Here is a 13,694-nt window from a genome sequence, read left to right on the forward strand (position 1 = left end):
CTAGGCTGCGCGCGGCTTCAACTTTCGCCTCATCTCTCGTGGGAAGAAATGGAGAGCAATCCAAGAGGGAGGTGGGGCTGCCTGCAGACAAGACTCAGGGAGGCTGTAATGCACAAACGCCATAGAGGGTACCATAGAGATGGAGGTAGAACGTCTCCGCTCCCTTTTTTCCCCCCTTTCCCTTGCGCAAAATGGCGGCGGCCAGTTGGAAACCGGAAGTTCCAGAGAGGCGCGCTTTGCCACGCTACTCGTAGACTTCCGCCCTCGAGGACAACGCAGTGGCGCGAGTCGGGGAAAGCAACTGCCCGGTTACGTCACGCGGCGCCTAGTCGGAAGTGAGATGATTGCTCCCCGTGAGTTTCTGTTGACATGGTGATGGAGAGAGGCTGGATTCTGGAAAGGCTCGAAAGGGAACAGTTTCTGGAGGAGAGCAAAGTGCTTCTGAGTGTAAGCAGAGTGTTTTACCCACCCTGCGCCGTAAAGATCATCTGCCGTCACGTGCTTGGACTTGCGGGACATCGCTTCATAAACCACTTGCCTTTCTTCTTCTCTTTTTTACGGAACTGAAGGATAGCTGTGTTGGTCCCACCAGTCAGGGCACCTCGGGGGGGCCCGACATCTTTTCTTGAGCTACGGGGACAGTGGCTTCCACTTCCAAGTGTCTCGAGAAACCTTCGTGACTCAGCAGCTTCTTTTCACAGTAAAAATCAACAAGTTTTATCCCACTTTTTCAGTGTTTCAAATAAAGCTTTAAAAATCTATATCTGAAATGCTAAAAGTCATGTTAAGCCACGAGAGGTCCTCGGAGCTGCAGAACTCACCAGAATCACTGAAGTGCTGTAAGGCGTTAAAGACAAACCACCAGGGGCATGCTCGCATTTGAGTATTATTTAGCTGTTGTTACTACTACTACTACTACTACTACTACTATGGGTGGTTCACCAGAAGCGGCTTAGTAATGCTAGCCACATGACCTGGAAGCTGTCTGTGGACAAACACCGGCTCCCTCGGCCTATAGAGCGAGAATAGCGCCGCAACCCCAGATTCGTCCGCGACTATACCTAACGGTCAGGGGTACCTTTACCTTTACTATTACTATTATTGCTGTTATTAAATTTAATTTATATACCTCCCTTCATCCAAAGATCACAGAGCATTTTGCAAAACTTTTTAATTCATGGCTAAATTCACAACCCCCATTCAGATTAGACTGGAGTAGTCCACATCTGCATGTACAGTGGTACCTTGGTATAGAAACTTAATCCGTTCCGGAAGTCTATTCTTAAACCAAAGCATTCTTGAACCAAGGCGTGCTTTCCCATAGCAGCGGGGGACTCAATTTACAAATGGAACATACTCAACAGGAAGTGAAACATGTTCTTATTCCAAGGCAAACCAAAACACCTACTTCCAGGTTTGCAGCATTCTTAATCCAAGTTGTTCATAAACTAAGCTGTTCTTAAACCAAGGTACCACTGTATTTGAATTTGTATATATTATGGGAAGCAACTTCAGTCTTTCTTTGGGGTCCCTTCAGGCAGGTCCCGAACCAGTGGATGACAAGAAAGGAGATTCTGGCTAAACATCAAGAATAACTTTCTGAAGGTAAGAACAGTGGAATGGACTCCCTCGGAAGGTGGTGGGCAAGTTTCTTTCATTGGAGGCTTTTAAGCAGAGGTTGGGTGGCCATGTGTCAGGGATGCTCCAGTTGAGATTCCTACATCGCATGGGGTTGGGCGCTAAGATGACCCCCGGTGTTCCTTCCAGCCCTACAATTCTATGTTTCTATGACCCAACAAACGGCTTAGGTGGGGCTGGTGGAGCCTGTGCTTTGCGTACAATAACCCTCAAGTCCGGAATCCTAGACCAAATTCATGACATACTTTTAAAGCACCACAATACCGTTTAAAACACTTTAAATAAACTGTGTCTGAACAACAAATCTCTCTTTGAAGGGAAATCTGTTACTTGCAGCTCTGTGAGGGAAACAACTCACAGCACCCTTAACAAACTACAGCTCCCAGAGTTCTTTGGGGGAAGCCATGCGTGTTTAAAGTAGTGTCATAGTATTTTAACTATATGGTGTGAATGTGGCCCTATACAGCTGCTACCAGTCAGGGTAGACAATAGTGTGCAAGATGTTCCTATTCATTTTGACTTTTCTTTAATAGAGCAAGTCTGCAGTGGCTGCCTAGATTAAAAATCCAAGCTTTTCATTTCAATGCATTGATGGTCTTCATAGAATTGTGATGCTCCTACTATCAGCTTTTCCATTTCTTTGGGCTCCGTTTAGTTCTCATGTATACCTATATTTACCAGTTTATGTTGTGCTTCTGATAAAGTGGCTAGAATCTGCACTACCAAGTCTTATGCCACATTACTCTGTTAACCATTAAGGGGCCACAAGTCTATCAAGGTGTGGGTATCGTTTTTGCTGCAGCCGACTTACTGAAGTTCATGTTTTAAATTGACATATCTCAAATGCTTACACCCAGCACAAATATGCAACTGTGCATTCCGGAATAGCTAAGTGGAAGGTGGGGACCTTATCAAGGTTTTCTTTTTTCCTCCTGATTTGCCACTTCTAGATGGAGCAGGCAGAAATGTTTCTGAGGAGGAGTGGTAAGGAAAGAAGCCGTCCGTCCAGTTCATAACCTGCAACTTGAGTCCCACCCTTTCAGCAATGTCTCTCTTCCAGACCTGTCTCAGAATTGAACGTTTGTGTGTGTGATACAAAAGATGCAAGCCCAGTCTTGCCTTCTGTGGAAACTTGGAAGGGATTTGACACTTGTTTCGGCAACAGTAAATATGAAAGCTATGTCAATATACTAAATCTCCCATTTGTTGCCAGGTATTTACTTCTGGCAAAGAGAATCAAAGTAACACCTCATTCCACGTTAGGGCTTGCACAGAGGGTGTGATGTATAACAAAACCCTTTATTTAATAGGCATAAGATCACAATGGATGGTTGTGATGATGTTCTGGTGCTACAGACATGGTGCTCTGCGTTTAGAGTCAACAGCAAGGAGCATGCAACTGAGATTCAAATTGGAGAATGTGTGAACCCAAGGCCCTTCTTCCTCGGATTCTAATGCAGTAGATTTTGGGTTTTTTTCTAAATAATACGATACAAAGACGCAACCATTTGAACAGTTAATGCGAGAGAATCCAGATGATATTCCACCTGCTGGTGTGTGTGTTGGCATCTGTCTGTCTTCGGAGACGAGGAGTGTACCTTTGGGGGGTGAAGTCAAACTTTTGGAAGGTTGCAGTGCCTGCTGTGGCTGTAGAGACCGATACAGGAGAAACAGGTTTTGTTCCAGGCACACACGCGTGTCTTATCTCAGGATCAGTGGCTCTTCAGCAAGCCCAGTATCTTATGCAACCCTATTTTGCCAGTAACTCAGAAGTACTGGGAACACGCCATTTCCCAGAGGATACACACAACCGGATACCTTCATCTGCCCAGCTGTTTCTATTGGTCAGGGGGACAGAATGAGGGAATATTCCCTCATTCTGTCCCCCTGACCAATAGAAACAGATACACCCTGCTTGATTGCCACCTGCTTATCCTGTACATTTCTGCAGAAATACTACACAAAATGCCATAAAGTTTCCATGTTCTCCACTGATCATGGAAACTTTATGGCATTTTGTAATCCCGAAGCTGCCATAGAGCCCTTCCGGTTCATGGGGAATGCAATGCAATATTGTTGGGTTCGGTACCCTTTGCAAGATTAAAAGTCGAAACGCCTGGAAGAAGGAAGAAATTGGCAATGGCAAGAAATGCTGTTGAACTATGCGGAAATGGCAAAACTAACATATAAACTACGTGAGAAGGGCAATCGGGACTTTAAAGAAGAATGGGAACTTTTTACAAATTATCTGAAAAGACAACAAAGAGACTTAGACTCATTGGCAGGTTTTGAATAAACATACAGAATCTTTTTTTTTTAGTAGAGTATGAATAAATAAGGAAATGATATGTGCAATTTTATAACATGCAGAAACAATATGAATAAATCAGAAGAGGGAAGTCTGAGGGGTGGGGTAAAATCTAATTGGCTGTAGTATTGATAAATTGTATTGATTTATTTTTCAATAAAAATACTAGAATTATAATTATTATTATTTATTTATTTATACCCCGCCCATCTGGCTGGGTTTCCCCAGCCACTCTGGACGGCTTCCAACAGAATGTTAAAATACAATAATCTATTAAACATTAAAAGCTTCCCTAAACAGGGCTGCTTTCAGATGTCTCCTAAAAGTCTGGTAGTTGGTTTTCTCTTTGACATCTGGTGCGAGGGTGTTCCACAGGGCAATTCTGTTTCTTCCGGTTACCCTTCTGTGTTTGCTTTAGCCTAAGGAATAAGTGCAAGGGGTTGTTTTGAGGGTGGGGTTGGGTGAATATTTGTAGTCAGCCTATCAAACTGGCTCTGAGTGGTCAAGATGAAAGATGCTTCAAAAACTATTGCAAGCTTTACTAGCCTGACTCTTGGCAAGGCTCCATGCATCCTCATTGTTCCCTGTTGAACTTCATCACCCGCCTCCTCCCATTCTTGTTCCATCAAGCCTACAGCTGGCAACAAATGAAAGCAACAAGCTATGAACCCTTCCCATCTCTTGCCTGTTCAAGCCCTGCAAGGGCCAACTGACTTCTCCTGCAGCAGTTGAAATATCTCCTTTTCTATGCGGAACAAAAAATCCAGTCAGTCAGTGGCTGATTTTGTTGTAGCAGGCTGCTGAGAAAATCCATAATGATACTGAGGCTGCATGTCTAATATACATGCTTACCTGAGAACAAGTCCCCCTGAATGCAATGGGACTTAATTTTTAAAGCAGGAGAGAAAAAAACTTGCTTGTTTACCACCTGCTCACACTGTTCATTTCTGCATGAATATTACTTGGGCCTTCTGTGTATGCAGAGCAGATGCCTTACCACTGAGTAGAAGTTACACCTATCAGCCAATCACCCATTCCCACCACCCTTTTGAGTAATACCGCTCCCCACTCTCTCACTATATATAAGGGTCTGGTGACTTCTGTTTCAGTGTATCTGAAGAAGTGTGCATGCACACGAAAGCTCATACCAAGAACAAACTTAGTCGGTCTCTAAGGTGCTACTGGAAGCAATTATTTTATTTTTTATTTTGCGTTGAGTACAATTTATCAAGAGCTCTGCAGATAAGAGAGCGGCAGTTGGCCTTTTTTCAGTCCCCCAGACATACAAGGGAAGGCAATGTGCTCAGATGCTGGACTGGAAGCTGCTTCCTTGTGCAGAGAAACAGCATAAAGGTCTCTTTGATCAGGAAGCACAGCAAAGCTTTAGGGCAGAAACAAAACATAGCGGGCGCTGAATATTCCAGGACCATCAGAAGCTGAACAGACCACAAACCCCATTTGTAACTACTGCACCTTTAAGTTATTTTAGACTCTGGAATTAATGGTCTCACGGGGAAATTTTCCTTTAGGCTGCAATGGGCTAACTTCACTTCAAAATAGGATACGCCACCCTGGCTAAATTGGGGGGCCCTCCAGCTCATTCTGCTGAGAGGGGCCCTGGACGCATGCCCTAAATTCCTGCCCTGATGGCACCGCTGCAAAGAGTGTTGAATTGCACATTCTTCTCTTCTCCTGTTCGCCGTTCTGCTAAACCAGCTGGAATGCAATGTCAGAAAACAAACCTCTGAGCAGATTCTTTACCCAGCAATAATATTTGACATCGCGATTGCCCATCTGGTGCGTATCCTTCTGCCAAAAACAGCAAGCTAAACACCGAGGCCGGCTCAATAAATTTTGCTGGACAAGGACGAGGCGGTGCCACCCTCCATTCCACAGGCGCCCAATGGATTAGCAGCTGAATCTCAGTTAAACGCGGGCAACAGGGTGGTGTCCCCAGCTGCAGTGCTCTTCACCAGATGTTGTTGGACTACAATTTCCATCATTCCAATCCTGACTATTGGCTAAGCTGGCAGAGGATGATGGACGTTGTCGTACAACAGGATCCATGGACCCAAGGTTGAATAACACTGTCCTATTGCACTAGAGGGCAGTAGGCTTGCCTAGGGGCTGCAGGGCAAACATAGCTCTGTACTCTAAGAACTCCCTGCTTCTTCCCACCCCATAATATCTGCCGCCTCACTCTGCCCAACTGTAGGGCCTCCTCTAGCTTCAAAGGCTGGCCTTATGCCAAATTTGATCTTTGCACTGGTATGCAATCCCAGGCCATTACGCCTACTAGCTAAAGCAATCTGTATGACCCTGCAAGTCAGGCCAGTATTATAATATTATTAACCCAATCACAGATTGTGATGGAGGGGTGAGTGATAATGGCACCCATAAAAGCAATTGGTTCATTTCTGAGCTGAGTGATTTGCACTTCCACTTATATTATTTCGTTACCTTTGCCCATTTCCCCAGTGATTCAGAGCTCACTGAAGAGAGCTTATACAGAAGATGGAGTCTCAAGCCCTTCTGCTTCTCAGGCAGATCCTGATCAGGGCAGGCGCTTACATGTGCTTCTCCTTCCTCCTGAGTAGACTCACGTGTTGCCAGCTGGTCACAGTGCCAGTGCCCTGAAGCTCATCTCTGGCTTGCCATCTTCTCTGCCCTTGTGGCCATGGGTGTGTGTGTGACAAAATCCGAGAACCAGCAAGGGTTCCAGGCAACTCTTATGGAGACCTCCAATAGCTTCTCAAGGTTGCTCCTCAGTGTTAGAGGAAAGGGCTATAGTTCAATTATAAGAGCATCTGCTTTGCATGCAGGAGATCCCAATTTCAAACCCAGAGAGGGATGGGAGAGATCCCTGTCTGAAATTCTGGAAAGTCACTGCCAGTTGGCGCTGATAATACTGAACCACATGGACCATGGTTCTGAACTTGGCATTTCTATTCTGATTGTGTGGTGGTCAGCTGGGGAGGCCTGCTCTTCTTCCAAGGAGACCACAGGTTCCAGGTCTGGACCCTGGAAATTATGGTGTTACATGGTGTCCCAGGTGGTCTCTCATCTTACATGGAGCTCCAACTGGCTTCCCACCTGACAAGCTCCACTCTTCCTCAACGTCACCATTGCTGAAGTATCAGGTGCTCTCCAACCAACCACATCAGTTAAGATCACAAGCTCATTGTTCATTCTCGTAACTGGTGGAAAATACAGCTCCTCACCTCACACTAGCCCAAAGGGCTTTGCAAATTTCATGTTCGCTTCGTGACTAGTTGAATAATCTGTCAATGGTGAACATTAGCAAGCTGTAGTCAAGCCAAAACATTGGCTGGCATGCCTGATCTTCCTATAGATAGGCAGCCAATGGTACCTAAATGGAGGTCAAAATTACACTGTGCTGTGTATGACAGCAATGGCATGAGGGCTCTCATTGAATTGATTTCATGGGCTGCGCACACATATGACTGGCATGTATATGAGAAGCCTAAATGACACAGCAGCTCCATTTAAACTGCATACCACAAGAGTGTGTCCTATGATTTCCTCCTCCCCCTCCAGTAACAGTTTGTAAGTCATCTGAAGTATTTTATGTAATAAGTTGCCAGGCACCTGCTGATGTCAAACCTATTCTGACTGTGTACACACTGTGCCATTAAACACACAATCAAAGCACATTCCCCCCCTCAAAGAATTCTGGGCACTGTAGTTTGTTAAGAGTTGCTGGGAATTGTAACTCTATTGGGGGGGGAGGGGTAAACTACAGCGTCCAGAATTATTTGAGGGCATAATGTGCTTTCTGCTCAATCATTTGGTTCCTTAGTACTGTACAGAGGACATCATATGAAGCAGATTTGCATATTTAACTGCTGGAGCCCTCTGCTCGCGACCTGATGGTGCTGGAGGCGTTCGGAATCTCAAAGCAGGCAGGCATAGCATGATAATGTGAGGTGCAGTCCAGAAAACACTACATCTGCTTGAAGCTGATTAAACAACTGGAGATTGGCAGACAAAGATGGCTTAGAGCAGAACTGTGGCTAAGCTTTAGCCCTCCGTACGCTGTACAGGCAACAAACAGGTCCAACTGATGCGTGCCTGTGTGCATCGCAGCGACCTGGAAGTGGCTGGAAAAGGGGAAGTAATGGGGTGGAGGGGGCTTATGTACCCTTTGCCATCAAGCACAATGACCCAGAACGCAACCCCCACACAAATCGGAGATTGCCTGTACTATGACTCCCATCCAGGGTCGTAGCTAGTGGGTGGTGAGGTGGGCCCCTGCCAGGAGCGCAGGCGATAGGGGGACGGCGCAAAATCGGCTTAAAAATATGCCCATAAATGTAAATATTGATTATTGCCTCATAAGAAATGGTTTTAAATAGAGGGTGAATTGAATGGGTGGGGGTGGAGTGGAGGAGAGGAGGAAAGAAGAGCTACCGGTAATTTGTCCGTGGCTAGGGGATACAGTCTGGATGGTTCTGCCAGGGGCACAAGATCACCTAGCTACGGCTCTGCTCCCATCATCCCTGACTCTGACTATTGGTCATGCTGGCTGGAACTGACGGGAGCTGGATTCTATAACAACAGCCAAAAGGCCATAGCGCCCCCTCCCATTGTTTGTTCCCGTACCACTTCCTGTCAAATAGGCTTTCTATTACATTCTTAAACAATGCCGTGTAAATAATTTTGACCTCCTCTTGTATATCACTGCCTGCCTTTCTCTGGAGATCATTCACAGATGTTCATCAGGTAACATCAGGTGAGCTGATGATGTACATCTGCATATGACCTTAGAAAGTCAGGCACGGTTGCACAGGTAAAGATCTAATTTAATTATATGGTGCTGTCTTAAGTTTGCAATGGATGGAAGGCAGCCACTAAATTGATAGCTTGGGTACATGCAGGGCAAGTCCAAGGCATTTTTCTGCCCTAGGCGAAGGACACAATTGGTTCCCTACCCCATTCCACGTAGAAGAGTCACCGTCAACAGTGGGGATGGGACTGCATCCTCCATTGCAACTGGGGCTGCAGAGTAGTTTAGCAGGGCCAATGGATGTAACACACAGCTCTGTCTTCCAGCAGAGTGGAATGGCTAGGATGCTTCAGAAGAACAGCCAGGGAGCCCCAACTGCCGCCATCCCAGCAGCTGCTGCCTGAAGCGGTTGCCTCACTTTGCCCAATGGCAGAGCCGGCTATGCAGATATGTCTGGTGCAGATGTGGGAATTGTAAATGGTCGATTTAACAAAGGAAAATCACATACCACAGGAGTGAATTGGCATCTCCACCAATAAAATACATAGTGTTCGTGGTCGTTGGTGCAGGCAGTGGAACTTACCTGACCTGTCACTGACGTCGCTTTGAATTACCAGGAGAGAAAGGGGGAGGATTGAGATGGCGACCAGTTTGAGGCAGTGCAAACACACCAGCAGAATGGCTGGATTGGCTCTGCCAGTGCATCTCCACTGTGCTGACCCCACTGCTGCCTTGCCTCTCCCTCTCCCTCCTGGTAATTTACCGCAACTCTACGTAAGTGTTGCCACCCTGCCCTGCTGACAGCTACTCCTACATAGTGATTTGTCAGCAGTTTGTAAGTAAGTCAGAATATATATCTTTTCATGTAATAAGTGGCTGTGGGGTTGCTCAGTGTTAGAGCATCTAACTTGCAAGCAGAAGGTCCCAGGTTCAATCTCTGGCATTTCCAGTAGGATTGGGACAGGCTACTGTCTGAAAACCTGGAGAGCTGCTGCCAATCAGTGTAGATAGTACTAAGTTAGATGGACCAAAGTTCTGACTCAGTATAAGGCAACTTCCCCTCTTCCTATTTCTTGTAATTGGATAGAATTAAAGTGGTTCAAAGCAGACCAAAAATTATTGTGTCCTTCAGTGCTCAGGAGAACATATCTGCAATGCATAGCTGTCCTGAAAATGTGAAATAATAATCTTTGCTCATGTGCAGAGTACACCATACCAGATTAATGATAATAAACTTCTTGAGTCTCAGATTACAGAGAGTTATCTTCCAGGTGTGGGGAAGGATCTGGATTCAGTCAGTGCAATATTCAGACAGGCATAGATTCCAAACTTTACATGTTAGTAATTTACTGAAAAATCACAAAAAAGCAAGCAAGAAATAATACCAGGATTTTCCTCCCATTTTGCATTCAATAAATTTTGAACTTAAGCTAGGAGAGAGACTTGTTGGAAACGGATCCACACACATTTTTTTGAAAATACAGTGGTACCTCGGGTTACATACACTTTAGGTTACAGACTCCGCTAACCCAGAAATAACGCTTCAGGTTAAGAACTTTGCTTCAGGATAAGAACAGAAATCGTGCTCTGGCGGCGCAGTGGCAGTGGGAGGTCCCATTAGCTAAAGTGGTGCTTCAGGTTAAGAACAGTTTCAGGTTAAGAACGGACCTCCGGAACAAATTAAGTACGTAACCAGAGGTACCACTGTACTCTTGGAGTCCAAGGGGTATGTTCTGGTGAGAGGGCCACATTTGATGTTGATGATTTCCATATCTGAAGATGTCATCTTGAACCAAACATCATCTGACATCCACTTCAAAATTCCAACCATTTGATGGAGGCCACTCAACACAGCTAGGGCCAAGTCACCAGAGGAAAAGTCACTGAGTTATGGGATGCTGTGCAACACTCATGCATGCCTGAATCGGCTGTGTTGTACTGTCACTCAGTGCGGGTTACTCAGTCCTTGCACCATAATTAATGCTTCATTCCTTCTTCCCCACTTGCTTTGATGATGAATGCAATTAGTGCCAACAACCAAAGTGCCAAGACAGACCCAGCAACCAGTGAAATGAGCAAGGAAGTACTTAGTCTAGAGCTCAGTTCCAGAACAAATCCAGAGCTAGACATAAACCATTCTCACTTTCTCTGCTGTCATGGGCCGTAACACAGTGCAAGATTCTCTGTGAACAAAAGAATAATTATTTTTTAAAAGCCCCAGCAGATGCTTGGCATAGTGCTTTGTTTCTCTAATTCATTCATTCGTTAATTTAGATCAGGGTTTCCCAACCTTCTGAGTTCATCAACACCTTAATGAGCTGATAAATTTGTTGTTGACCCCAACCCAAATTCTTAGAAATGTAAAGCCAAGAAGAATCACTATCTAATCAACATTGATTAATCACCAACCATCATAAGCAGGAATCACAATTTAGAACATATAAGCAAAGCAGTTGTATTGTGGAACCATCCTATTAAATACAGGCAGTTCTCGTTGGCAATAGAGTTGCACTCTGTACATGCCTATGCTCTTTATTCCTGACAAAACATTTGGTGAAACACAAAACTGCACCTTCCTCTGACCAGGGAAGAAAAGGTGGGGAAAGATCTACGACAGGAACAAGGGAGGGATAAAAAATATACATTAAGATCTGCTGCCCTCGTGTATTCTGCTGCCTGAGGCAGTCACCTTACCAGACCTCATGGTTGGGCCGGCCCTGTTCCTGAGATACATACCGGTAGTTCCTAATTATATTATTCACAGTATCCATCATAAACATTTCCCCCATTTTGGCCCCCTTTCAACCTCTAGGTCTTTGTTCCCCCCTTGACCATAGGGGGCCAAGCCTGACCGCTTTGGGAAATGCTGATTTAGAGCACTTGATCCCACTTTTCAGCCCAAAAGCCTCACAGTGAGGCTTACAGGCAATGAGTTAAATTAGGGCGTGTTAAATTTATCAACTTTTGAATTCCGAAAAGGCCGGGTGCTGAAAAGTTGTAATATGGCTTGGGAATTCAAAATATATTCTGGTTAAACTAATATAAGGTGGTTTTGCTTTGTAAGTAAAATTGCACAGGAATCATTAAAATGATCGCCACGTTTGCAGTTATATATTTAGACTTATGATGATGATGTAGCAACACCTGACATTTTCAGAAGGTAACATTAAAATCCTTTGGTTTTCCAAAAGCAGTTTATGTGCTTCTTCATCAGATGTAGACTCACCAAGCTAAATGTTGTCCAGTCGCACAAATAATAGCAGATTTGAATCCTTCAAATGCAATAACTTATTTTTAAGACCCTTCAGTGAAGAAATGTGCAAAAATTAAGGTTCACCTGCTCCTAAAATGACACGTGACAGTGAAATTTAGTTTCACCCCCTATTAAAACAATATAGTCTCTGCCTGCACACACACACACACCTCACAAAAGGAAAAGGGGATAGGGAGGACTGCAAAGGGGGGGGAGCAAAGTCAACTCTAGTTTACCCAAAACAAAATAAAAAATAAAAAAATTCCTTCCAGTAGCACCTTAGACACCAACTAAGTTTGTTCTTGGTGTGAGCTCATACCAAGAACAAACTTAGTTGGTCTCTAAGGTGCTACTGGAAGGAATTTTTTATTTTTTATTTTGTTTTGACTATGGCAGACCAACACGGCTACCTACCTGTATCTAGTTTACCCTTCACAGTTACAGGTCCCTGCAATCCTTAACAAACTACAGTACAGTGCCCAAAATTCTTTGAAGGTGAGAATGTGCTCTGGTTGTGCCTTAACTGTATAGAAAGCAATCTCATGCACAAGAAGCTTGTGTGAAGCAAGCTGGTGTAAGTTAAACCTGCGTAAAGTTACTGTAATGTACGGTATAATGTAATGTACGGAAGTGAGAGCTGGACCATAAAGAAGGCTGATCGCCGAAGAATTGATGCTTTTGAATTATGGTGCTGGAGGAGACTCTTGAGAGTCCCATGGACTGCAAAAAGATCAAACATATCCATCCTTAAAGAAATCAGGCCTGAGTCCTCACTGAAGGGACAGATCCTGAAGCTGAGGCTCCAAGACTTTGGCCACCTCATGAGAAGAGAAGACTTCCTGGAAAAGACTGTGATGTTGGGAAAGATGGAGGGCACAAGGAGAAGGAGACGGCAGAGGATGAGATGGTTGGACAGTGTTCTCGAAGCAACTGGAATGAGTTTGGCCAAACTGCGGGAGGCAGTGGAGGATAGGCGTGCCTGGCGTGCTCTGGTCCATGGGGTCACGAAGAGTCGGACACGACTGAACGACTGAACCACAACAACAAAGTTACGCCAGATTCAGCAGCAAGGTGGCTGTGGTTGCTCTGCCTAAGCCTGGCAGATGGAAAACAAGCCTTTAAAACAGTGTTCTTACGTTAGGTTGCCAGGCCATGGGAGCATAATGAATGGTTTTAGGATCCAGATTAAATCCCTACTTTCTGGTTCTGCCCCTATGAATGTTCCTTTTTTGGGGACTTACACCGGCCTTGGCTCAGCCAGGCTTGCTGAGCCCCAGGTGAACAAGTTATGCAGATGTTATCTTTAGCTTAACCAGGGTTCAGGATTCAACACCAGCTGAGCAAGGGGTGAGCGGACTGAGCCAGAGACCCAACACATCCTAAGCCGCTCATCCCAGCACAACTTGTGATAGGATTTGCACGCACACACCCCAATCCTGGGAACTGTAGTTTGTTAAGGGTGCTGGGAATTGTAGCTCCGGTGAGGGGGAAACTACAGTTCACATTTTCTGTGAGATGCGTGGGAGATGCGTTTTAAATGTATGGTCCATACAAAGCACATTTTGAGGTTCATAACGGATAGGGTGCAGAGTGAAATGAAAAATCAACGATCCCGGCTCTAATATTGGGGGACGGCTTGCAGCCCAGTAATATATTGCATGCTTTGCAAGCAGAAGGTTCCAGGTTCAATCCTAGCCACCTCCAGATTGAACTGGGAGAGATCTCTGCCTGAAACCTTAAGAGAGCTG

The 13,694-nt window shown here is 45.1% G+C and overlaps 1 long non-coding RNA gene across 1 annotated transcript; it reads left to right on the forward strand.

The window, feature by feature from the left end:
• Window positions 1–137: 137 nt before the first annotated feature.
• On the forward strand, window positions 138–3,130 carry LOC117045259. The gene is made up of 3 exons (XR_004426415.1): window positions 138–353; window positions 1,538–1,605; window positions 2,589–3,130. It is a non-coding gene; the product is annotated as an uncharacterized LOC117045259 (long non-coding RNA).
• Window positions 3,131–13,694: the final 10,564 nt, after the last annotated feature.

This window comes from Lacerta agilis, chromosome 4 (genome assembly GCF_009819535.1).
Source record: "Lacerta agilis isolate rLacAgi1 chromosome 4, rLacAgi1.pri, whole genome shotgun sequence".
Classification (NCBI taxonomy): domain Eukaryota; kingdom Metazoa; phylum Chordata; class Lepidosauria; order Squamata; family Lacertidae; genus Lacerta; species Lacerta agilis.